This window comes from Columba livia, chromosome 5 (genome assembly GCF_036013475.1).
Source record: "Columba livia isolate bColLiv1 breed racing homer chromosome 5, bColLiv1.pat.W.v2, whole genome shotgun sequence".
Classification (NCBI taxonomy): Eukaryota; Metazoa; Chordata; class Aves; order Columbiformes; family Columbidae; genus Columba; species Columba livia.
In genome coordinates, this window is record NC_088606.1 from 8766833 (window position 1) to 8790352 (window position 23520).

Genomic DNA, 23520 nt, shown 5'->3' on the forward strand with positions numbered 1-23520 from the left:
TAACACTCCAAACTGCTGCCGGTTACAGGGCTTTACCAGTGAGAAGGGATAAAGGGCAGTACAAAGCCTCTGTAGGAATGTATGAGCCCACCCGTCTGCTCTGTGCCAGGGCTGGATGCCTTCCCTCTCCTTCATTCACAGCATGATCAGGTCCACCTGATTCCTGTCCAAATCACACATCCTGGGGAAATGGTTGATTTTTATCTTTGACTGTTTCGTTATAAGCCTGAACCCTGAAGACAATGAATCTTCTGCCATTGTACAGTCTGCCTGCCTGTGCCCCCTGCCTTTCCCCATGGCTTCTCAATCTGTTGGACAATGTAAACAAACTTTGTCAGGGAGCTATAAAATTCCTCCAATTTTCATAAAAAGAGGAGACTGTGTTGAGTGAGGAGAGCTGAATCAATGCCCATGCAAACCCCCATGAAGCTCCTGGATGCTATATGTCCTGTATTATTCCCAGAAGGCAGAGGTAGAGCATATGGCACAAAATGGGAGCATCACCATGGTATGCCCAAGGGGAAAAAGTGCAGAAGAGGTACAGGTGGTCAGGAGACACCCCAAGAAAGGAGGTTCTTGTTGAAGGTGCTGTAGGAGGAGGTCTGCCGGCTTTCTGCGGGAGGCCTGCTCACGAACTCAGAGGCAAATCTGTAGGAATCCAGGTTTAATTGTTTTTGCTGCTGACAGAACAACTTAATTACTCTCAGAGGGTCTCATTTGGTTTGGGCTCCCTGTGCAAGCCCAGATAACGAGGAGCACAGCTGAATGCCCTTTAGCTCCCTCTGGTTATCTCCAGATGGATTTCACTCTGATGTGCTGATATGGGATTTGGGGAAGGAGCTGCAATTCCTGTTCAGGGATGATCCTAACCTTGATACAGATTTAAACAAGCTTGAGATGCACTGATGTTCATGTTATTTCGACTGTGCTGGAGTACTGTGAGCCCCTTTTGATACCCCACCTCCCACTTCCTGTTGGAGCTGCTATTGTCGACAATGATGGCTTTCTATTTTAAATAAAAATCTACGCTATGAGAGCATATTAGTCTTTCCAGGGTCTGTGAATAGACTGTGAAGCCATAATTTCAGTATGGACGAGAGCCACATCGGGCTTTTCCCGCCAGCCCACGCTGGTCCCTTAGGGACAGCCCAGCAGGCTTTGCAGCAGCTCATATGTGCTGGGAGTGTGTGCAGGTCTGAAAAAGACGACTTTATTATTTTTTCTTTAGTTTCTGAACTTTGGAAACCAACATACAAGAATAAAAGGCTGCAAACCATCCAGTCTGCTACCAAACTGCCTTTTAAAATGTCCCCAACTTTGCAAAAGTTGCACGTATCACCATTAGACATCCCTTTTTCTTTTATCTACTTACACCTCTTCAAAGCTGAATAGAAAAATTAATGCTGAACCTCCCTCCCCTCATAATCAAACTTTATAATACAGAGAAATTCAGAGTGAAGATTACACGGAACAGTCATTCCATAACAATACAATTATGATGAAATCATTTTAGCATCTGTGGTCTGAGATGAGATTAAATCTATTTTAACGAGACATTATATGGGCTTTTTTTCTCCCATATTTTTTCCTCATGGCGCCATTACAATGCAGAGTAAATTTTTTTCTTTTTTTTTAGTTGCCTCACTTTCTGATTTTTCCTGTACTATAAATCCAGAATCCATGTGGGGGAACTAAACTGAGAGCTTTGTACCACTTGTTTTTGCACTTAAATTACTCGTACACTCCCTCCATCTTAGCTTTGCTCTGAGAGGTTTTTTTCTGAGAATTTCCTATTTTTTTCTCCCAAAAATATTTCAGGTTTCCTGCATCAGCAAAGCTGTTGAAAGCAGATTCACCAGGACCCTGAAGCCACCAGGGAGCTCCATTTCTTCAGGCTGTAGTTATAGCAGCTCTGTGTCAGAAAGGTGACACAGAGCCACCACAAGACCTGGCACTGTTGGCTCCTACCAAGCGGTTAAGCTGGTGGTTTGGAGGATTGTGTCCCTATGGTGTGGCCAGGACTGTCACCACCTGTGACTCCTGCAGCCTGGTGCCCAGGGCTGCCCCACCATCCCTGCCTCAGTTTCCCAGGACTGAGTGTGTGACTGGGGGGAGCAGCACCATGACTTTCAGGGTCACTCCCCATCCATAGGGTGTCTGCTCTGCAGGTCTTGGACCACTTCATATTCACACATTATTTGCTCTCAAGTGGGCTAGAAGCTTTGTCTTTTTTTTTTTTTTTCATGGCAAAATCTGAGCCCATCTCACATTTCAAAGTGAACCTAAGGCTCTTTAGGGACTGATACAGTTTAAAAAGGCGTGGGCTGTCTCCATCTCAGCTGGGGAGGATTTTTTGTCTTTGCTTCAGTTACCACAGCTTCTTCCCAAAGGCAACCTCCTTCCTTTGATCCAAAATGAACTCTGGGAAACTGTTCATTCGTGGATCACCTTCTGTAGCACCCTTAGTGAGTTATCTGGCCAGCATCACACAGGGGCTGGCCAGCTGCTTTCTCTTCCTTCTTCTGTTTTGAAGAATCAGATGGACAGATGGAAATTATCTTCCTGGGAACCAAATCAGCTCCTTTGCTAATCTGTTCGACTGTGAGGGCAGCTGAGGCTTTAATTTGGGTACCTCTGCAAAAGAGGGATTCAGACACCCCTTATCATCTGTTAAACCTACCAGGATGAGGGTGCTTTCCTAAGGCATCAGATCTGTTGATAGCTTGCTCCACATAGAAAACAACAAAATGGAGAAAAGGGAGCTTCATTCATTGATCAAAGCAGAGGGAAAAGGGATGGAGCTGATGTTACAGATCATCAGCAAACTGCCTGAGATTGAAAAAGGGATGTCATATTTTTTTGCCTTTAGAGCAAGAAGGTCTAATCAAGTAAGTGCCGAAGAAAGGGAAAACCCCGGTCTCCATCTGAAGGCAGAAGGGAGTCATGCTGAATCGCTTGGAGCCCTTGAGTTAAATACATGCTGAGAGGAAACTGATAAAGATAAAACACAATAATGGAAACTTGTCTCAGAAAGAGCAGGTAGGTCCCAACTGTCAACAATAATCTGAACCTATAACAAGCGCTCCTGTTTGAAAATGAATCCAACTGAAAATGAAAGATTAAACAAGTACAACAACGTAAGAATAAATTACACATAAATCCCTCTGGTATTCAGGATCAAAGGAAGATTAAAGAACAAGTTATGGAAATGTGGTAGAGGCAAAGAGAACCTATTAAGTGATATCATTTAGTGAGTATACGAGTAATAGAGACTTCACATCTAAGTTTAGAGGAGAGAGAATGAACCTGTGGATGCTAAAAGGGACTTCAAATGATATGTGGCATAAATAAATATATGACAGAAAAGATTCCTGTAATCCAAATCCAACAAAAATATGACTCAGGAGTTGAGCTCCACTGTTGCTGGTATGAGAAACCCCACATTCAATTGTGTTTCAAGGGTGAGGGAGAAGGACTTTCTTCCAGTTGAGCTGCACAACAGCTAAATGTATTTCTGTTCAGAACACCCACGTGAGGGGGCCGGCAGCTCCCCAGGGCCAGGGGTACTCTTGGGAGCAGCAGGGGCCATTGTCACCCCAACCCCAGAAGTTGTTCTTTCCCTTTCTGCCCCGGGCTGGGCTCAGGTCACAGCCTGTTCTCCAGTGAGGATGCTTAGTAGGGACTGTTTTCCCCTTGGGAAACCACACTAAAATACTTGTCTATGTGTGTAAGACTGTATATGTGTTTATGCAAGCGCGTTCTTTTACAGTGATGACATTAACACCAAAAGGTCATACGTCAGAACCTTTGCTCTCATATTTCACAACCTTCTGACTCCCACAATCTAAATAAAACAAAACAGGAAAAAAAAAAAAAAAAGACCCTCTTCTCCCTGCTAATACAAGTGAGAGTGTTTAGAAGCAGCGTCCTGTCCCAGCTCATCTGGAGAGTCTACAGCAAACCCAAACCTTGAACCCATGAACCCACGGCCTGTGTCTCAACAGTGCCCTGCTCCATCCTCTGAAAGGGTGATAAATAGTATTAATAGTAGCTACTTCTCAGCCTCCTGTAGTTATAAACTGTTTTTCTCCTCTACAGCTGGCCCAGGATGAGTTTTCACAGGGAGGGGAGTGCAATGGGATAAAAACCAGAGTGGTGATGCTTTGACATTGAGCTGTATGAACCCCATTCTCCTTCTGGGTAGGAGATTTCTGGCACCCCATCACTCTGGGGGAAACGCAGTCTGTCTCTGTCTTTGGGGAAATAGGAATATTCAGGATAGGGGGCAAGAGATGCCTGGATCAGCTGGGAGGCTTAGGAGGCTTCATTTCATCCCGTGTGGATGCTTTACCCTCATCATCACTGCTTCAGTGACAGCAGATCCAGAGTCCATTTGACAGCCTCCAAGAGAAAAGCAATAAATGTGTTAACACCCTGAATGTTTGTGCTGATTTCAACATTCAATTCAATCTGAATTCTTTTTTCAAGATTTATCTTTTCCTTTCCTTTCCTTTCCTTTCCTTTCCTTTCCTTTCCTTTCCTTTCCTTTCCTTTCCTTTCCTTTCCTTTCCTTTCCTTTCCTTTCCTTTCCTTTCCTTTCCTTTCCTTTCCTTTCCTTTCCTTTCCTTTCCTTTCCTTTCCTTTCCTTTCCTTTCTTCTTCCTTCTTCTTTTTATTTTTTTTCTCCAGTGTAGCCTGCACTTTTCTTTGTGAAAACTAGTCAGGATTGCTTAGGGAAGGCAGAAAATTTAATAGGCCTCTTCCAGTATTTTCCCATAGTGAAAACAGCTGGAAACTGCAAGAGACCAAGGTGTGGAGGGTATTTGCATGTGCAAAAGATGATACAGGAACAGCTGAGATGACATCAAAGTAAAGACAGTACAAGGTAGATAGAGGGAAGATTTGGCTTTCATTTGGCCTCCCAGCCCAAACAAATAGTAGCCTTTGATAGCTTTGGAAGTTATTTCTTGCTCACACCTCAAATGGGTGTGTATTTGTTAAGTGCATTGCCCGTGAGCAATTTGATTTATGTTAAAATGTTTGTGGTAGACGAGGTGCACGCAAATCTGTTTATATATATGTATTTATTATCGAGGCATGCAAAGCAGAGATTTTCAGCCTACACTCCAAAAAACAGCTCAAAGCTGTGCCTGGCAGCAAAAAACCTTGTGGAGGTCCTGACCCAATCATTGTATAAGTTTCCCTATACAAACCCTTACCTGAGCAGCAAATGCCTGTACATAGGTGCCCACATCCGTGCCTCTGCTCACGTTATCACTGAGACAGAGGGGGGAGCAGGAACTGGGTGAGGTACAAGGGCCATGTGTGAAGTGTAAGCATCTCTAGCATCTCATATCTCACATGGGGAAAGGGGACACCATGTCCCAGCCACTGGGACCTGACCCCACTGCCAGAAGCACACGGCATTGACCTCCCTGTGCACAGAAGACTGCTCTCAGAGAGGAAAGCTGTAAATTTAACAGACCCGACGCATGTCTCGTGAGGCAAGCTCTCCATCGCAGGGACTGTCTCTTCATCCTTGTTTGGAGTCTTGTTGTACTGGCTGTTACACAGTCAAACTGCATAAATAAAATATCTCCTGCATCTTTCATCGTTGACAGATTTCTCATAGTGCTTTTCATTTTTAGACACTTCACATTTTTCAAATCACTCATCAAATATTAATAAATTAAACCCTCTCACACTCCTGTGACGCATTCAAGACATTTTCATAATGATTGTCTTATGTTTTGTTTTTTATTTGAATATCAAATACAGCAAGTAGGTGTATCATTCAACACAATTAGCTGGCAGTTATAAACGGTGCCAGAAACCAAGCCTGGCAGGCTGTTCTTTGCTACATGTGTTCAACTGGCACTTTAATGCAGGGAGTAAAAAATTAAGAGATAGAGGCATGAACGATTTTTCAAAAGTTTCTGTTCTTCAACAAACTTGTTTACTTGTTTCTTTTCAGTTTGCACATGCCTTTTTTTTAGTGGAAGGTATTAAAACCATCAGTAAGTTCTGTAAGCTGTGCTGGGCTGAATGCTCACCTATGGCTGGGCAAGATCCTGCAGCCAGGACAGCATCTCTGGAGTAAGCGAGTGTCTGTGTGACATGTCCCTGGAGTAAGGGACTTGGTCACATCCCCCCAGCACGGCAGGGAATTTGGGATCAGAGCCTCTTCTCAGCAGAGAGCCCATCCAGAGTTTGTTATCATGGATACAAGCTATTTGTAATGTTCAGTGTGTAAAACCATGCTGTCCGGAGCCATTTCCAGGAGGAATAGAGAAAACACACTTCCAGGCCACTGGCTCTGCTCCAGGGACTGGTGGCCAAGGTCTGGCTGCTGAGGAGGTGAGGACATGGCTGATCCCAGAGCCAAGCACACCTTGCCAGGAGACCGTGCTCCGCCTGCATTCTGGAGACCATTTTCTGCAGGACAGTAGCAGTGACCGGCTCCATAGGAGCCTGATCTCGTTATCTTCAGTGTAAATCTTGAGGGCTTACAAATGGTGCAGCAGTAATTGGGAAAAATTGCCTCATTTTGAGAGCCGGGGTGTCTACCTGGGGTTTGAATCAGTTCACATGAAGCACAGCCTCCTCTGATGGTCCTGCTCTTACATAATGATGAAATCCCCTTCTGTCACCCAGTGAATCCCTGTCTTGTGACAAAATGCTGAATATATGGAGTGACAGGCCAGCAGTGGCTTCCCAGGGAACTGTCACCACTGCTGCCTGTCTGTCCCTGCAGATCTGTACAGCAGCCTAAGGCTCATGATTCAGCTCGAAGCAAACTGAGGTCTGTTTCTTTGATGCTTTTTTAAAAAAAGCCCTCTCCTGTTGTTTATTTGTGGGTTTTTTTGCCATGTCATTTAGCCTTTCCTTGTGAAGGTGACATCCCTCTGACGGTGCTTGTTAGCAGGCAGCTGGCCCAGCGTGATCCCAGCAGTGACAAAATTCCCAGACAGCTTCATGGCAGGATGACTTTGTCAGCATCACACCATCAGCTGCTGCCCTGCCACCAGTTACCCCACCAGTCCTTCAACGAGGAGTGCAGGCTGTCATTGCTATGGGCACCGCAGTGCCCTCAGAGGCACTTTGCAGGGCTGGAGAGTCACTGTGCATTGCTCAAGCTGGGTCAGACCATTTTCCCAGTCACCTTCTGCCCTGATGGAGGTCTTGGACTCTCTGGGAACACTTGTCCCCGAAGCCTGAGAGGATGGTCCTGCCAGAAACAGGCATACGCTGATGGGAACTGATGTGGTGAGTGTTGCCGTTTCCATAGGCAGAGATGGGGGAGCTGGGCTGCTGATGGGACCCGCGGGAACACCTGGGTCAGGCTGAGCTGCCTGGCTCCAAGCCCCTCGCTGGGACAAGTTGTCACGTTCCCTTCACACTGAATGAAAACCAGGCAGGTCCATGGTGTGATACAGCTGATCTCCTTCTGACATCTGCTCTGGAGTGAGGCACATCAGTCTCTGCCGGTCTCTGTTGGCTAGCTGTGAGCGGAGATGAGGGTGGCTTGCTCCAAGTTAGGTGAGGCGAATCCCAAACCAGGTGGGCAGCACCTGCGTCCTGCTGCGGGTCATCCCACTGCATCTGAGCCTGGCTGCACTGCGCAGCTGCGCATGGGCTTTGCAGAGGGGTGTCCTGGAGACAGCGGCTGAAAATGATGAGGCTGAAGCACTTACAAAAATATTTTTTGTAAGGCAAAATATAGGATAAACATGCAAATATTAACTCTCAGCGATGTGGTGTACAGGAATCACTCACAACCAAAAAAATTGTTAAGGGTGGCTTCATTCACTGTCTGAGTTTGCTACCCAGTAAGCATCACGCAAGACCACTCTGCATAATGTAGCAACTTGGCACAGCCAGTCTTTGCAGCAGCCACTGCGTGTGCAGCTCCTCTCATCCCCATTTCCAGCCATGCACACTTCGGCTCACAAGCACTTTGCATTAGCAGACTATAAGAAGGTGATACGTATTTTACAGCTTACTGGGCAACTCCACTCATGGCTGTGAGACAGTCTCGTGAATCTCCTCGGGGCATCACAACCTCTAACTATCACCCATTTGCATTCCCCAGCTTTTGTTTCTAGTGCCACTGGAGCTCTTGCACTCATGGCCACCTGTAATTACCTTCTGGGTGATAATTGTTCTGCTGCAGCATTGCCCCGTTCAAAACAACACTCTGGCACCAGCAAAGTTTTTACTCTGGCCTTCCGGAGCTGGGAGGTGCAGAGCAAAGCCAAAAGGGAAAGCAGTTAAATAGGCGGGGGTTTGCCAAGCTGTGATGCTATAAGCAGCTGCTCTGTTGACAGCTCTGTCACAACAAAACTCTACTTGCGCCCAACCTCCCCCACGCTCAGTGCTTCTAGAAACCATGCTGCTGAAGCAGATCATGTCTTTCTGCGTTTGAAAAGCTGGTGGATGCTACACTTTAGGAGAACATGAGCTGTAAAAGTCTTCGAAGGCAAACAGTATTGTAAGGGTAAGAAGAGGGCTGTGCTGGCTTCCTCCCTTTTTTCCTTCTTCAGTGCTCTCACGCACTTGGTAATTACTAGAGCAAAATGCTCTTTCCTTACACAGGGACTGACTGTTTAGCAAATACTAATGTAATCCTAAACTAGAGAAGCAACATGGAACAGTATCAGCCCCTTGATGGGAGCACTGGTGAGCAGCAGCACTAGGGCAGAGAGGAGGCTGGAGACTTAAAGAACTTTGCAACATAGCTAAAAAAAGTCATTAATTACACAATTCAGCTGCCTGGAGCAGATGTTTGACCTGTGCACAGCTTAAAAGGGAGGCACAGCTTGAAGGGAGCACAATCTTGGTCACAGATGATTAACACGGAGAACAACAGCTCAGAGTAACTAAACCTCTGTGGTGCGACAAAAGGAACAAGGGGCTCTGTCCTGCAGCCTGCAGGGTCCCACAGCACCTGCCCTGGCTTGGTGTCAGGTGCACAGGGGTGGGATGTACCCGACTTTGGCAACAGGCTGTTAGGAGGGGTTGAAACGACTTGGTTGAATTCAGGTCACCAAACTTCATGGGTATTTTACTGCTCTAAATCACCTGCCTGTCGGGCTCCATCTTTAAGCAGTTGCACCCAGCCCTGGGGCAGCTGGGAGGAGCTACTCTTCTTCATCTGCTGTTTGTTCTACAGTGCCCTGACACGACCAACAGCCTTCCATTTCTCCTCTTTGCTGCCTATGCTGGAAGTGGCCCCGCTGTGGAAGCTGCCCTGGAGAGGCTGAGGGCTTGTGGACTGCTTGTGGATTGCATGGCTGAGCAAAGGAGCCAGGTCTGCTCTAGTGCAAGGTGAAGTTAAGGGAAAGGAGATCCACATAAACCTATTTACAGATGTTGAGAAGTTTTAGACCTATCTGTATTGGAAACACTAGCACTTTTACAGCTCAGCCCTTTTGTAGTTGCAGGCTGGGGCCTCTGGGTCATTTGATTAGTGTGTCCTGTCAGTCATAAGGACAATTTCAGTTGCACAATAGATGTTGCTACTGCAGCTTTTTGTTTCATGTATCCCCTCAGATTTTGCTTCCCAGATCCCAGCAGTTTTTGAGTTTCTCATAAAGCTGTTTTCCTGGATATATATGTACATACATATATACATAGATGCACACAAAGGGTAGCTATAAAAGGGAAGAAAGACAAGGAGCCCACAAGAAGATATGCACAAGTCTGCAAAAGGGCTGCAATAACCCCTGTCATGGGTACAGGTTGGAATGCATCTGCCTGGCCAGTGGCCCTGCCAAAAATGGCAGAGAATGCTATGCCAGACTTGAGCCAAACCTATGCTCTCATCTCAGATAAGACAAACCACACACCAGGCTATGTTAGCTGAAATGTGGCCACCAGGTCAGAAGAAGTTTCCTCCCTCCTCTCGTTGACATGAGTGAGGTCATGCCTGGAATATTACATATGGTTCAAGAAAGGTGTAGGGAAGTTGGGGAGGGTCACAGGCCTTGAGTCCCCATGAGGAGACACTGAGGCAGATGGGCTTGTTTTATTCTGGCCACGGGGAGGCTAAGGAGCAAGCTGATAGCAGCCTACTGCAAAGACAGTTAAAGCAATTAAGGGACCAAACTGCTCCCAAGCGCAGGACAATAGCCTTGTCTGTGGCTTGAGATGTTCAGGATGGAAAGATGGAGAAAATGCTTCACCAGAATGGTGCTGCAGTGCTGTATTAGCCTGCTCCAGCCGCCATCCTTGGAGTTTTTCCCAGCTCAGCTAGACAAAGTCAAGGCTGGCTTCATCCAGGGTGGCCACAGTCCTGCTCCAGGCAGGACGCTGGACTAGAGACATTCAGAGGTTATTTCTAGCCGACACCTTTGTGAATACACACAGAGAACCACCAGAACCACATCACACTGGTTGTTACTTCCCTGGCTGGCCACCGGCAGCTGGGAGGAAGTATTTTCCTGCATTTTCCCTTGCCCAGCTATAATCCTGTCCATGTGGGACAGAAGATCTCTGGGATATGGGTCATTTTTAGGTCTGGTTCTAATGTGAGCCATAGTACAGTGGGCACCAACGAGCAACTGAAAACAGATAAATTCTGCAAAGGAACACGTCTGCAGTTACTTTGCAGTGCATGAGTAACTCAGCAGAAAACAGAAGTCAGAGTTTACCTCCGGCAAGATCTACTATGACTACTCATCAGCTGTGTTTTCAGGTGTGGTTTCCCTGCAGCAGGGCACCTGCAGCCATTTCCCCACCAGTGAAAGTCTTTTCCAGCCAATCAATCTTATATTTATCTACTAAATAATGGATCTATGTTGACTCTTTAGCAGAATATGAGCCTTAAACACATTTGAAATTAGACACTAACTGAGGTGAGTAGGTGTGTACGTGTGTGCATCTTTGTCTCAATGTGTGCGTGGTAGAAGGGAAGGGAAAGGTCTGACTAGAATCAAACAAAAATAGAATCCTAATCTCTTTTCTTTGTAGAGCAAATTGGAGTAGATAGTTTCCAAATGAAATCTGAGATGATGCCAGCTGCCTGCAAACTGTACCTACTTTAAAAATAAAATCTCACTGCCTGCAAGTCATCCTCGTCTTTTTCATCTCATATACAATCTTCTTTCGCCCAGACCTGGAAACAGAAACAAGCAGTCATCCCTTCACTGTCGTCTAAGATGCAGATATTAAAAAATCGTTATTTTGAACTGAATACAGCTAATGCTAACCACCAACAGGGGTAGGGCTGTGGTCCCTTTGGGTCCTGCTGCCTTCAAAAAAAGTCCCCTACCTCTTTCCCAGGAAGATTGCTCTCCTGCAAAGAGGAATTAAACAAGTATCAAATAAGGACCAATTTCTGTGCATCTTAAAAAAGCCCATATGTGCTACTTAAAGATCCTAAGTAGCAGAACAACTTGGGTGAGTAATGAACAGCAGAAACATTAAAGCAACTTTACAGCAACAGCAGAATAAATGATCGACTCATGAAGCACAATCATATTGAATAAATACTTTGCACATTGTTGTAATGGGATTCAGCTGACCGAGACATTTATATGGGGAAGGAATCATGGCCTCATTGCAATCAATAGACATGTTGCCACCGACTCTAATGGAGCTCTGGTTTCGTGATGTTTATATTGCAACGTAAGCCAAGATGCCTGTGAGCTGTCAAAACCCTTTAGAGCCATTTGTCCCAACAATCGCACAGTATCATCCCCTAATACTCTGTTATGCAAAGAGACCCCTTTTATTTTTATTAGAGCTAATTCACCAGATGGCTTTTACCCCCCCCCCCTTCCCCCCCGCCTCCCTGCTTTGATGTAGAAAACAGGAGCAAGTGATTTTGCTGACTACAGATCAAGGCACAGATCAGTGCTATTTGCCATGCACAAAACATGAAAAGCCAAGCAGGGACCGTCGGGCAAATCTAAGGTGCTTGTAAACAGCGAGGAAATCTTTGCAGACAGGTGGGAGGTGAAGCGGCTCCCCCGATGTGCGGGTGGGCTGCAGGTACCGCTCCCACCAGCCCTGCAGGGAGGAAAGTGGGGAATGGGGTGAATTAATACGTATTGATGAAAGATTAGACCTGCTGGTGACACCAAAAAAAAAATAATAATGAGAGCAGAGAGGTGCCTTCAAAAAGAGAGGAGCAGAAACAACAAGAATGGGGGATTCTGTCCTAGAAAAATGCTGATGGGCACGGATGGACAGGCGTGCTCTGCAGTGACCCGGGCCTTGGGTTACAGTGCTGGCCTCACGGCTTTCTTTTCACATAGTGAGGCTGTTAATTACGAATTTCAACAGAAACAACAACAAAAAGCAAGTAATGGAGCCAGAAAGTTTCACAGCCGGGAAGAATGTTATTAAGAAATTAGAATTCAAGCTCCCTGCTGCCTGTGAATACAGTATTACTGCTCGTGAACAGCAATTCTCACAGAAACCGTGTCCTTTGCTGCAAAACTGTGTTAAAGTCGGAAAAGCAAAAACAACAGTCCCTCAGTCTCATGCAGGTTGTAAACACACACACACAAAAAGCAAGCAAATCAAATGCAAATATAAACCATAACTTACTCCAGGCCTGTAACGCAGTGGACGGAGGTGAGAGGCAGCCCTGGGAACACGGTGTGCTCCTTTATTTATGGTGCAGCCCTGTTTGGGAGAAACTTCACAGCCCCATGAGAAAGGCTGCATTGGCTGGAGGTGAAACGCAGATGCCTGGGAAAAGTGTGTGAACAGTCATCAGGGAGTGTTGCCTCCCCTGAAATATTGTCCCTGCCTGCAGCAAAGGGTTGTTCAAGGACTTCTGGAGTAAGGCACGGGGACCCTCGTGTCAGCTCCATCCCACATCTGCAATAACGAAAGGTGCACAATGCCAGTGGCATCGCAGTACCTGTACCCAAGGTGTACATCACCTTGTGCCATGCAGAGAAATGCACACACTAATGGATGGGCCCGTGTTTTTGCATCAGGTTAAAATGATTGACATGATTTAAAAAATATATGTATTTTTAATAGAAGAGTTTAATTCTATGTGATGCTTAAAGTAGCTGGGCTGGACTGTGCAACAAGCAGTTGCATGAGCAGAACACAATAGTGTCCTGCTTGCTTATGCACGTCTGCCTCCTGCGTGGACTCTCTGGTGTCTAATAAGCTGCAAGACATGAATGAAGGTTTTCCAGCTGTTGGGCCATGTTCGTCACTATAGATTCCTCTGTGTCTAATTAAGCTCAGCCTCCCCTTTGGTGATGGTGCTAACAGGTTCTCCTCTCCTGCAGTGGCTGCTTATTTTCATGAGAAATGCAGTGTAAAATCACTGGGACCTTTCCTGCTCTAGGAGATCTGCTTAAAATGAGTCAATGGGTTTCAGGATTTATTTGGAGAGGGAACTAGCTGGCAGATGTAACAAAGCCATGGACTTTACTTACAGTCATGTTACTCTTGTTGGAAACCAGGCTGAGGGGACCCTGGTGCGGCTCAGGTTTGGGAGAGGCGCCAGAATTGTTGATCACAGGCACAGCACAACCTCCTTCTCTAAAAACTAACCGCATTCGCTCCATTGAGATGTATTCAACTACCTCAATGAACAGAAAGAAGCCCTTGGCTTTAAATGGGGTGAGATCATCCCCAAACATATCTGCCTTGTTTTCGGCCTTGTTCTGGGACTGTCTCCAACACAGTGAACTCTTCTTTTTTTTTTTTTTTTCTTTTTTCAGTGAATGTCCCACAATTTGTATTTCCTATTTAATAGTTTCCAGTGCACCTTGTAAACTGAGGCAGGTGGGTAACATCTCCCAGCTTCACCATGAGGTGGGATCCTTGCTGGCAAGGGGGATGTGGAAGACCAAAGGGCAAAGAGATGTAGTACATGGGGTGTGGAGATCAGGTGCTGCTCAGAGCACTTGTCTTGTTCTTTTGGGGCAGCTTTGCATCGGCAAACAGGGTAAGGGGATTTTTGTACTTGGGAACCTGCTTAAACTCTGTGCGAAGACAGACTTACTCTTCACAGGCACTTTCGTATTGCTCTGTAAAGCAGCAGTAAGGAGATCAGAACCCATTTTCTGGAGGCAGTAGGGCCTCCTCACCACTGCCCACATCTGGGTTGCTCACAGAGGAGCCTGCAAAAGCCCATAGGTGCTTCTTTGGAGAGAGACCTTCTCAATGAAAGTCCAGGGAACCTCATTTAATCAGTAAAAATCCCCTTTCACCTGCAATAGAGGAGACCATGTAAAACCCTTCTACACTTCTCTGGGACTTGCCCCATCAAAATGTTCCAAGGTCTTTCTCGCAGTAACACCAACATATTTGAAAGGGAGTTGCTGGTTTTTCTCTCACGGACAGATTTTTTTTCTGGCAACACCTCTGCAGAGCGGCACATTTGCACAAACAAAGTTAAACTGCTTGGTTTCCATTAGTAACACAAGCAATAAAAATAGGGGACAGGTGTTTCTTAGGAGGTGTGAAAGATTAACAGGATTTTCTTGGATTGTGGGTGATGCTGTCAATGTAGAATATCTACTCTTTTTTTCTCCACAAAGAATATAAGAAAATTTTCAATAACATTCACTGGTGCTTACTCAAATTCAGGCAGGATTGTGCCTGCAGGAACAAAGAGGAATTGCAGCAAATAACCCCTTACTTTGCCCATGTGGATCCACGTTCTCCTTTCAGAGACCTCATTGCAAACTGTCAGGGGGAATTAGCCAAGGATGTCTATGGAAGGAATTGCATGGGGGATGGAGGACCCCAGCAGAAGTATCCAAGCATGGGTGGAATAAATAAACAGAACAGGACCCAAACCGCTGTGTGAGGCTAGTTTAGCCCTTCAGCTGGGATCCCCAAAAGGGTTTCTATTCATTCTTAAGGAAAGGTGGTGGTCTGTGTGACAGAAAATGCCAGTAAGAGCAAACAAGTCCAGGATCCGTTCCCTCACCTCCCACCCTCCAACCTCCCTGCACTGGAAGTTTGGAAGGCTCTTCAATGAGCCTTTCGGCAAATGCCATTAAATACAACCCTAGCATCAAATGGACAGTCTGAATGTAGCTACTGGGCCCCAGAGTTGTGTACAAATCTTAAATATCTTGCTGAAACAGCTGAAAACATCACTGAATGTGGAAGCCAGCCAGGCATTTCCCCCTCCTCCCTTGCTTTGTTTACCTCCTGCTTATGTCAAATGGTGTATTAGGGCTGCAGTGTAATATACGGCATTTGAACTTTTCTTTTGTAGTGAACAATGTCAACAGACTGCTTTTCCTGATGAAAAGATCCTGAGCCCATAAATATCGCCCCGGCATGCTGCACGTTGCTCCCATTGTATAAATCTCCCCACAGCGCTCACCTCTGCTCCTGTATCATAGTGAGATAAATGCAGTGCTTAAGGCCTGATTTATTTCAGTCAAAGGACAAATAGTTTGATATCAAAAGGAGCTTCGCAACAATTAACATGACAGGCAAGGAGGATTAGCTGTTGTGATTTTCGGTGTGGCATAAGCAGGCAGGTGCTGTTATTTGGGCTGCATCACTCCCCCACACCCCTTCCCGCTAAAGAGATAGTTATTGTACCGCTGTGAAAAGAGCAGCTGCTGTGCTTGAATTTCCCTATCAGCCACTGTTTCTAGTGTCGGTATGAATTTGGGACTCATTGTTGGGCTTTAATTAGCCCCGAGTCCCATCGCCATAGGACTGCCCTGCTCTGACATGCACCCCAGGATGCTTGAGTTGAATGTGCATTAATCTCCTTGTGCCTGATGGCTGGGAGACAACAACAACAAAAATATACCTTTGTAGTATTTGCAAAATTACGCTAAGCAGCTGAATTAAATATAACCTTCGTTCTTGACTCTAGTGGCCAAGCTGTTCTCTGAGTCCCATTACAGTTTTTAGGTCTTTGATGTTGTTGCTGACTCTAATGTTTAAACAGATGAAAACCTACGTTCAAGCAGATAAAAACCAGTTTCTGAACCTAAGCCTAAACTCAGGGAGGAATATTTGACAAGTATTTGGCACACAGGACTGAATTCTCCTTCCAGGGATTTGTGTGAAGTTGGCTTGTGAGGCAGAGTGGGCACAACAGGCAAGGCGGGTCGCCAGCAAAAACTAAGGATGGCTGATCCCACATAATTACTGTGGTCTCACTCCTATCACCTAAGGTTAATTTAAAACAAAGCAAACCTCAGAAACTGCGGACTAACCACAGGATCAAAACAGTTGGCACATTTTTTGGCAAGATGGGAGAATTTCTCAGCACCTTCCCTGATCACACTGCTTCTTCCCTCTTTGCACTGTCTGACAATAACAGGCCCCACTTCCCCACCTGAGATGTGGCCAATCACCTTTAGCTGTGGTCCTGGTACCTCTCCTAAACCATGCAAATTTGGGCCAAGTCAGGATAGGGATGGAACATTTCTGTAATACAGCTGAGTGCTTTTGCAAAGTGTCCTGGTGGCCCGCTTCTCACTGTCCCCAAAAACAGGTCCCCTGTAAGGCTATAAGGGCTGAAACCTGTTGCTCCAGGAAAGCCATACTGGGGTGAGTTAGCAAAGCAGTTATGCTGGCTGCCTATTTCCACATGGAGATTTTACAGTGTTTTCTGTAGCCTCACAGTCTTCAGACTCTTAAATACGTTGTGCCTGCTCAAAACACCCAACCGATGCTATTTTCTCAGCCTTTACCTCCGACTGTCCCTGAAAGCATAAAACACCTGAGGAAACACAAAATTGCTGGTGAGCCCTGAAGAGTTAGTCTCTCTGCAAGTTGTCTGCCAGCTGGTAGGAAGATCTTTGCAGATCAGCGATGTTTTCACCTGCTGTTTGTGTAGCCCATAGCAAAGACATGAACTAGAGTATGTGGGGAAGTGTTGCCAACCTGGACTGTCCCACAGGGGCTGCTCTCTGGTCAAGAGAGGGTGTGCATGTGGGGGGACCACAAGAAAAAGCTTTGCTAGAAACATTTCATCGTTTCTCAGTTTGAGAAGTGTAGAGATGTTCCAAGTGGTGACCAAAACCCTGATATTTGCCTCTGTTTGTTTTGGTTAGTTTTGTGTTCATTCCATGTGAATGCTAATGGGGAAATTAAAATTTATTATCCCCAGAGCTATGTGCATTCAGATATAAAGTGCTGTTGGTGTGGATACAGGCACACCTGGTACATGGGAGACGAATTTGGCTCAGGGCTGGTAAAGTGTTAGTTACTGATATTCTGTTAGTCTTCACCTTGAAGATGCACTGATGTCATTTTACTGCTTCTTTCAATGAGATAAATTCTAAATCTCTTTTCTTTTATTTTTTTCCTACCCAGACCATACCTGCAAAAATAATAACAGTGTCTTCCCAGTGACTGGTGAACTCTATAACAAAACGTCTACAGCCCCATAACAGTAGCTGGCACCAGATCACAGCACTTGATTTAAATTCCACTCCTGCTCAACAGACCAAAAGTAAAAATAATGCTGAGAAATGAACCAAACCTGGTTTTCTTTTTTTTCTTTTTTTTTTTTTTCCTTTCCCTGAACATAAAGAGCAAAATGTATTTTTCAGTCTAGGTGACTTGTCTTCCAAAGAGACGAAAACAACAAGAAACTAGTACCAGGTCCTGCAGGAACAAATGAGAACAGTGACTCGCTTCGTAACATTTGTCATGTGCACTGAAACATCCACTGAGGGATCTTGCTGAGCAAGAGACAGTTTCCCCACCCTGCAAATATATATACATATATTTAGATTAAAAAAAAATCTAGACTTAAAGAGGACAAAAACATGAAAAGCAAAACACATTTGAGAAAAGAAAATCTGACAAAGGCAGTATGAGTCTCAGAAATATTTCTGTTTGATTCAAAGCATCCCTAGTTTCGAAATAACTTTACTCTCACTAGAGTAATTAATTTTCTAGGCAGAAAGAGCAACCAGCATTTTTCATTTTGAATATGGTGCAGCTAATTCACTGTCTCAAAACCGCTTTCTGTAAAGAGAAAAAAAGAGAGGGGAGAATAAAAAAGTTGAAAAATGCATCAAAACTGACCATTACCCACAAAGCCAGTTTTCACTTCTGTGTATCAGCGTTTTCGAACAAAACAAGGCACCACACAACTTTCCTGAGCAGTGCTATTCAAGCAGGATCGGAGGCCAGCAGGGACACTGCTTTCATGTAATGATGTAGTTGCAGAGAACAAAATGATTCTCTTTCCCCCAGCCTGTGTATGTATTGCAGAGAAATCACGAAAGGGGGGAATTACTATGGTAATGACCACATAGCTGCTGCGTGTTTATGTAGATTGATGACCAAGAGCCAAATCCCAGCATCTTTACGTCAGTGAAGCTCTGCCCACCCATCAACCTCTTAAAAACTGCAAGCCAAAGAATCAGCACAAGGAATTGAGGGAGAGGCAGTTTGTACATGGATTTGAAAATATTTCAGTGGCAAATAGGAATAAACTCCATTCTTACATACGGGGAAGCTATTTTTAACAAGTCAGAATTGCTTTCCCTAACTGTGCAGTGTGTAAGGGTGTCCAAGTCCCTTGGAAATGGCTGTATCTTAGCCAGGAATTAAACAATGCTCATTCAAGCCTTACAGCGCATCAGGATTTGCAGGGTTAAACTGATGGGGAAGAAAATGGGATCCTTTCTGCATGTTCCCATTCCCAGTAGTGTCTGGCCAGGCTGACAGGAAAGATAAAGTTCAGTCTTCACTTAACTGGTGCTGGGAGAGAGATTTGTACCCGGGAGAAAAGGAGACATGGCATCAGTCGTGACTTCTTGGCATAAATGAAAGGAAATTTTGACAGGCATAAAAATGTTATTTTCTCATGAAAAGCTGCTGCTTTGCTATGCGGATAGGGGATGCTTCTTAGGAAAGAAAAAGAAAGGGGAAAAGAAAAGAGCAGTCTCGGCCCGGTGCCAGTTTATACTAATTCACAGCATCGCCCATTTGTCACAGCATAATGATCTCCAGCAAAGGAAAGGATGAACTCTTATTTCTGGATCCACATTTTAAATATCAAAATAATTGGGCCGAGGAAAGGTCGTCTCTTCCCGCTGCTGTTCGCCACCTTCCTGCCCCGGCAGCCCTGGGCTCTTGTGAAAGCTTTTAGCACCTCTTAAGGACTCCTATTGCTGGTAAAACCAGACTCATCCCGGGAAGGGGGCTGGGAGTCTGCTGGCATCTGCTGGAAACTTTGGAAAATGAGGGCTGTTGTGATGGTGGACGTTGTTTTCTAGGAGCTGTGAACTGGATTAATCCACCTTTTGGCTTTGCCCCTGCATGTGGTTGCCTGTTCTGGCTGTCAGCCTCCCTGCTCCTGCTCTGCCTGCTCCAGCTGCCCCAAACCACATGTTTTGTGCAAACCCACCCCTGCAGTCAGCTGAGGAGCCGTGGCTGAGTGATGGGAGTGATGCACGCAGCAATTTCTCAGGATGCCGCACTCCAATGGGTTAAAGTAACAGTGTTACGCATTTCCCAGGTGAGTGGCAACCACCAGGGCAGGGGGATCTCAGCTGAATCTGTTCCTGAATTGCTACAAAATTCAGCATTATATTTTGCTATTGATGTGAGGGTGCTACCTTCTTCATGCACCCAACTATGAGCCACCAGCCAAGTATGTGGGGCTGGGCTATGGGGTAACCAGGAAGGCTCGGTCATTTGCCTCATAAACTAGTCACAGGCTCTCATGCAGCCATACTTTAACCCTTAGCTCAGGCAAACAGCTGATCTTCAGCTCTGTCCTTCTCTGGAGACCCTACAAGCCAAAACCATATTAATGGCCTGAAGAACAACATACATACAGTTTTCCTGATGCCATCGTGGTTTTCTCTGCAGTCCTTATCCTAACTCTAAGCAGAGGGGCTGTGGGTGCTCCCGAACCCCTCACTCTACTTAACTCCCCTCTGTATGTCCCAACCCTGGCCCGGTTAGACTCTGCAGAACCCCACGTATCCCAACGTGGTCTCTATCCCATCAAGTTCTTCTTTCCAGACTTGTCCTGAGATAAAGCTGTAAGCCTTAATCCTAAATCTTGCTACTGAGGCCCAAAATATGACCCAAGCTCAGGACACATGAAGTCCTACTCTAACACTAAGACAGGGATCACTAAACACTCACCCCTAACCTTAAATAATTTAGATACTTTCCCGCATCCCTTTCTGACTTCAAAAGAACCCAGTTTTAGTGGTTTTCTCCAAGCCCTGTACTTTTCTCCAAGCCCTACAAATGTTAGGTCCTAACTCAGGGCTTAGCAGAGCATCTATAAATCAGCTATAGAATGAATCGGTACTGCAGTGCCTGAACTTTGTGTGTTTGCAGGGCATGTATGTGCACGTTTGTTTAGTATGCACACACACAGAGCATACACAGGCACTCTTATCTTTCTCTGAAAGTCTATGCTCTGGAGAGTAGATAGCAAATCTGCATTGCCCGGGAGGGCTGGGGTGAGATTAACTGCAGGACCTGTGATTTGTTGCTACCTGAATGGTGTGCATATTGTCAGTTAGGTGTGTCTTTATTTCTAAGTGAGTCATATTATACAAATCAATTGCTAATTCAATTAATCATGAAAAACATGCAAAAGGACATCTCCAGGAGCTGATTTAGAGCATGTTATGTATGGGTGATTGAGCAAAGAAAGTTAATCTGGGTCAGAAGACTTTGATTTTTAATTCTTAATGTCACAGATTTCCATTCTTTTGAACTAAAATCTGACTTACAATTTATTTTTCCGAGGGTGCAGCTTTATAGCTCCATTGACATTGGCATGTGTGGTCATGCATACTGAGGCTGTTCCCTAATGCCTGGCGAATAAGAGCTTTTATGGATGCACAGATCAATACAAACTTTAGATCTATAAAGGGCTGCCTGACAGCATTCACATGCAGGACACATTTCATTGCATTTATCTACAAAGTTGTTTACAGGAGATGAAATTATTATTTTATTGCATTCTTCTGTTTCTCCATTCTGTGAGAAACAACAGATTTTGATCTCTTGTGGTCCTCTGCAGTTTCTGGCATAAATCTTACAAAAAGCCCCTCCAGGTAAAAAAAGGTATGAGCTTGTGGTACAAAATAGTGCCTTCATTGTGATTTGTATGGAAGACACCCCAGGAACTCAATGAAAAACTATTTTCTATGCTTCTTACAGAGTAGATGTAACGGGGTATAAAGTGACACCAGTCCACTGTATGGGCAAACTTACAGGGCAGATTCCTCCTGGAGACCCAGATTAAACATTTTCAGGATGCAGGAAACTCAGCCATGAAAAATCAGGTGCCAAAGATTTCAGTCTTAGATGATAATATATGCCTAAGTCCAAAATAGGATGCTGAGTTCCCTCTTGACAGCATGAATATCTGACATTTCTGTTTTCTGGATAGCCCTAGGAAAGAAATGGTGCTATAAATAGCATGTGTGTGAATGCACAGAGTTAGGAGAAAACGTGCAAGAAGCTTCCACTTGTCACTGAAACTATGGGCAATTCTAGCCTCTGCTTACCCTTGAACATGGGGAGTGCTGCCTGGCCCATGGGAGAGACCTGGGGACAGTGGAACCAGGGTTGTGTCCCTCCTGCATCAGCTACTGATTCTTAATTCGCTGCTGTAATCTTGGGGAAGTCACCTTGGCCAGTCATTAGGTGTTGCACCTCCAGTCATCACCTGCACGCATGGAATGCACCTGAGTCTTGACACCATACTCTGTCTCAGACAGATTCTCAGATTTGTTGGGGGGCAGGTGGTACGCAGCTCGCATTGTGCAATACCATAGCTTAGTTCAGGAAAGTTATACGGGGCTGGTGTCTAGCTGGATTTGTTAATTCTGCTTCCCCAACAGGCGTCTTCACTTGAGCAGCCTGAGTCAGGCTGCTTTCCAGATGAGCTGGTTGCCATCCCAATGAATCTGAGCTAATTCACAAATGAGTGCTTGTAACGAGCTAAAGGGACATGCGGAGAGTCATGTAACATGGGATACGGGAAGCAACTGCAAGAGTCTCTCCCATATATGACCATACACCATTTAGCTTTTCCCAGATAAAGGACAGAATAATGGAATTTGATAATAATGCAGGTTGGAAGGGACCTCAGGCAGTCCCTAGTCCGACCTTCTGCTCAAAGCAGGGCCAATTATGAGATTTAAAAAAATGTCACTTTTGTCTAGGTAACTAGACAGAGGGTGCTGTAAACCTAGGACAGGGCTCCAAACATGGGTGGACTGCATTTTTCAGGAAGTACCTTATGAGTTGCACGGACATGTGACTATCCTGGGATGAAAGTTATTAATTCTAGATGAGGAGAAATCCCTATAGGACACAGGCTGTCTTTGTGACTTTGAAGAAGGTCAGCAGTAGAGGAGTTGTGCACCGGGAGGTTTCCAGTTTCAGAATGAGATTTTCTTCCAACATAATTGAATATACGCTTAATGCAGGGATTGGGAAATAAATGTGTTAGGGAGGTGAGTACAGCATTATCAACACTTCATAGAGCAGAACTACTCAGGGAACATGAGCAGGTAATGCAGGTAATGGTGATGGATTCCCTTGTCACTCATCCTGGTAGAAATAACTGGGCTGCTGCTCTGCTGAAAGGCATGGGAGCACTTAGACAGATAATCAGAACACAGAGATGACCCCACAAGAAGAACTTTGGGCTGCTAACAAGCCTTGCCACTCTTTGCAGCCATGTACCTTCACTGCTGCTTACTCATAAGAAATGTTGTAGGCATCTCCTTTTCCCAAGTACTCGACTTCTTGCAGCACAGGTAAGAAGACATCAGGATCAAAATCCCTTTTCAGTCAGTAAAACATTGCTCTGTTTACACCTTGGGCCAGGCCCTGCTTCCTCTGTAGCACATCTTCCAAAGGCAGCAAGTACCCTGTGCTCTGGTCCTCTGAACCCATGGGTGGTATTGAAAGTTTGAGGCAAAGACTATAGGACAGATTCACTGGTCAAACAGAGATCACTACTCTATGAAGACAGATCTGGAAGAGACTTTAAAAAGCCACTGAATCCATCTCCCTGTTCCAATTTCATTGGTGAAACATGATTTTCTGGTGTCGAGGGTTAAGATTGCGGGGTGACAATAAAACCCTGGCAGATGTATTGCTAACCCCCTCTCCCCCCGCCCCCCCACTTCCCCCTCCCTCTCCCCCCTTTCCACTAAGGAGAGGTGATTGGGAGGAAAAGAAGGACAGAGTGAAGAGAGTTGGAAAAAATTAAAGATGTTTTACTAATGCTACTAATAAGAATACAGAAAATAATACAAAATATACAAAACCAATCTTGAAAGTCTCAGCAACTGCAGAGCCGGCAACCAAAGTCCTGGACTGGACTCTGCAGCCAACTGGAGCTGGATTCAGTCTCTCACTAGGCCTCAGTTCGCAGGGACGACTAGCAAGGTCCTCTCCTCATGTCGGCCATAAGCAGCAGGGAAAAAAGGGCAAAAGGGCCGAGATCCTCGTGATCTCCCACATTTTTTATGAAGTATTCATGTGAATGGAATGTTATACACAGTTGGTCAGTTTCTTGCTCACTTGTTTCTCGTCGCCCCTCTCGCGAGAT

The 23520-nt window shown here is 45.3% G+C and overlaps 1 long non-coding RNA gene across 2 annotated transcripts; it reads right to left on the reverse strand.

The window, feature by feature from the left end:
* Positions 1–5737: 5737 nt before the first annotated feature.
* On the reverse strand, positions 5738–12690 carry LOC135579521 (uncharacterized). 2 transcript variants are annotated; one of them, XR_010472723.1, is made up of 3 exons: positions 12555–12690; positions 11040–11115; positions 5738–7665 (listed from the first exon to the last, which is right to left on the reverse strand). It is a non-coding gene; the product is annotated as an uncharacterized LOC135579521 (long non-coding RNA). The 2 variants fall into 2 exon arrangements; XR_010472722.1 differs by having other exon boundaries at positions 5738–11115.
* Between the last annotated feature and the right edge of the window lie 10830 nt (positions 12691–23520).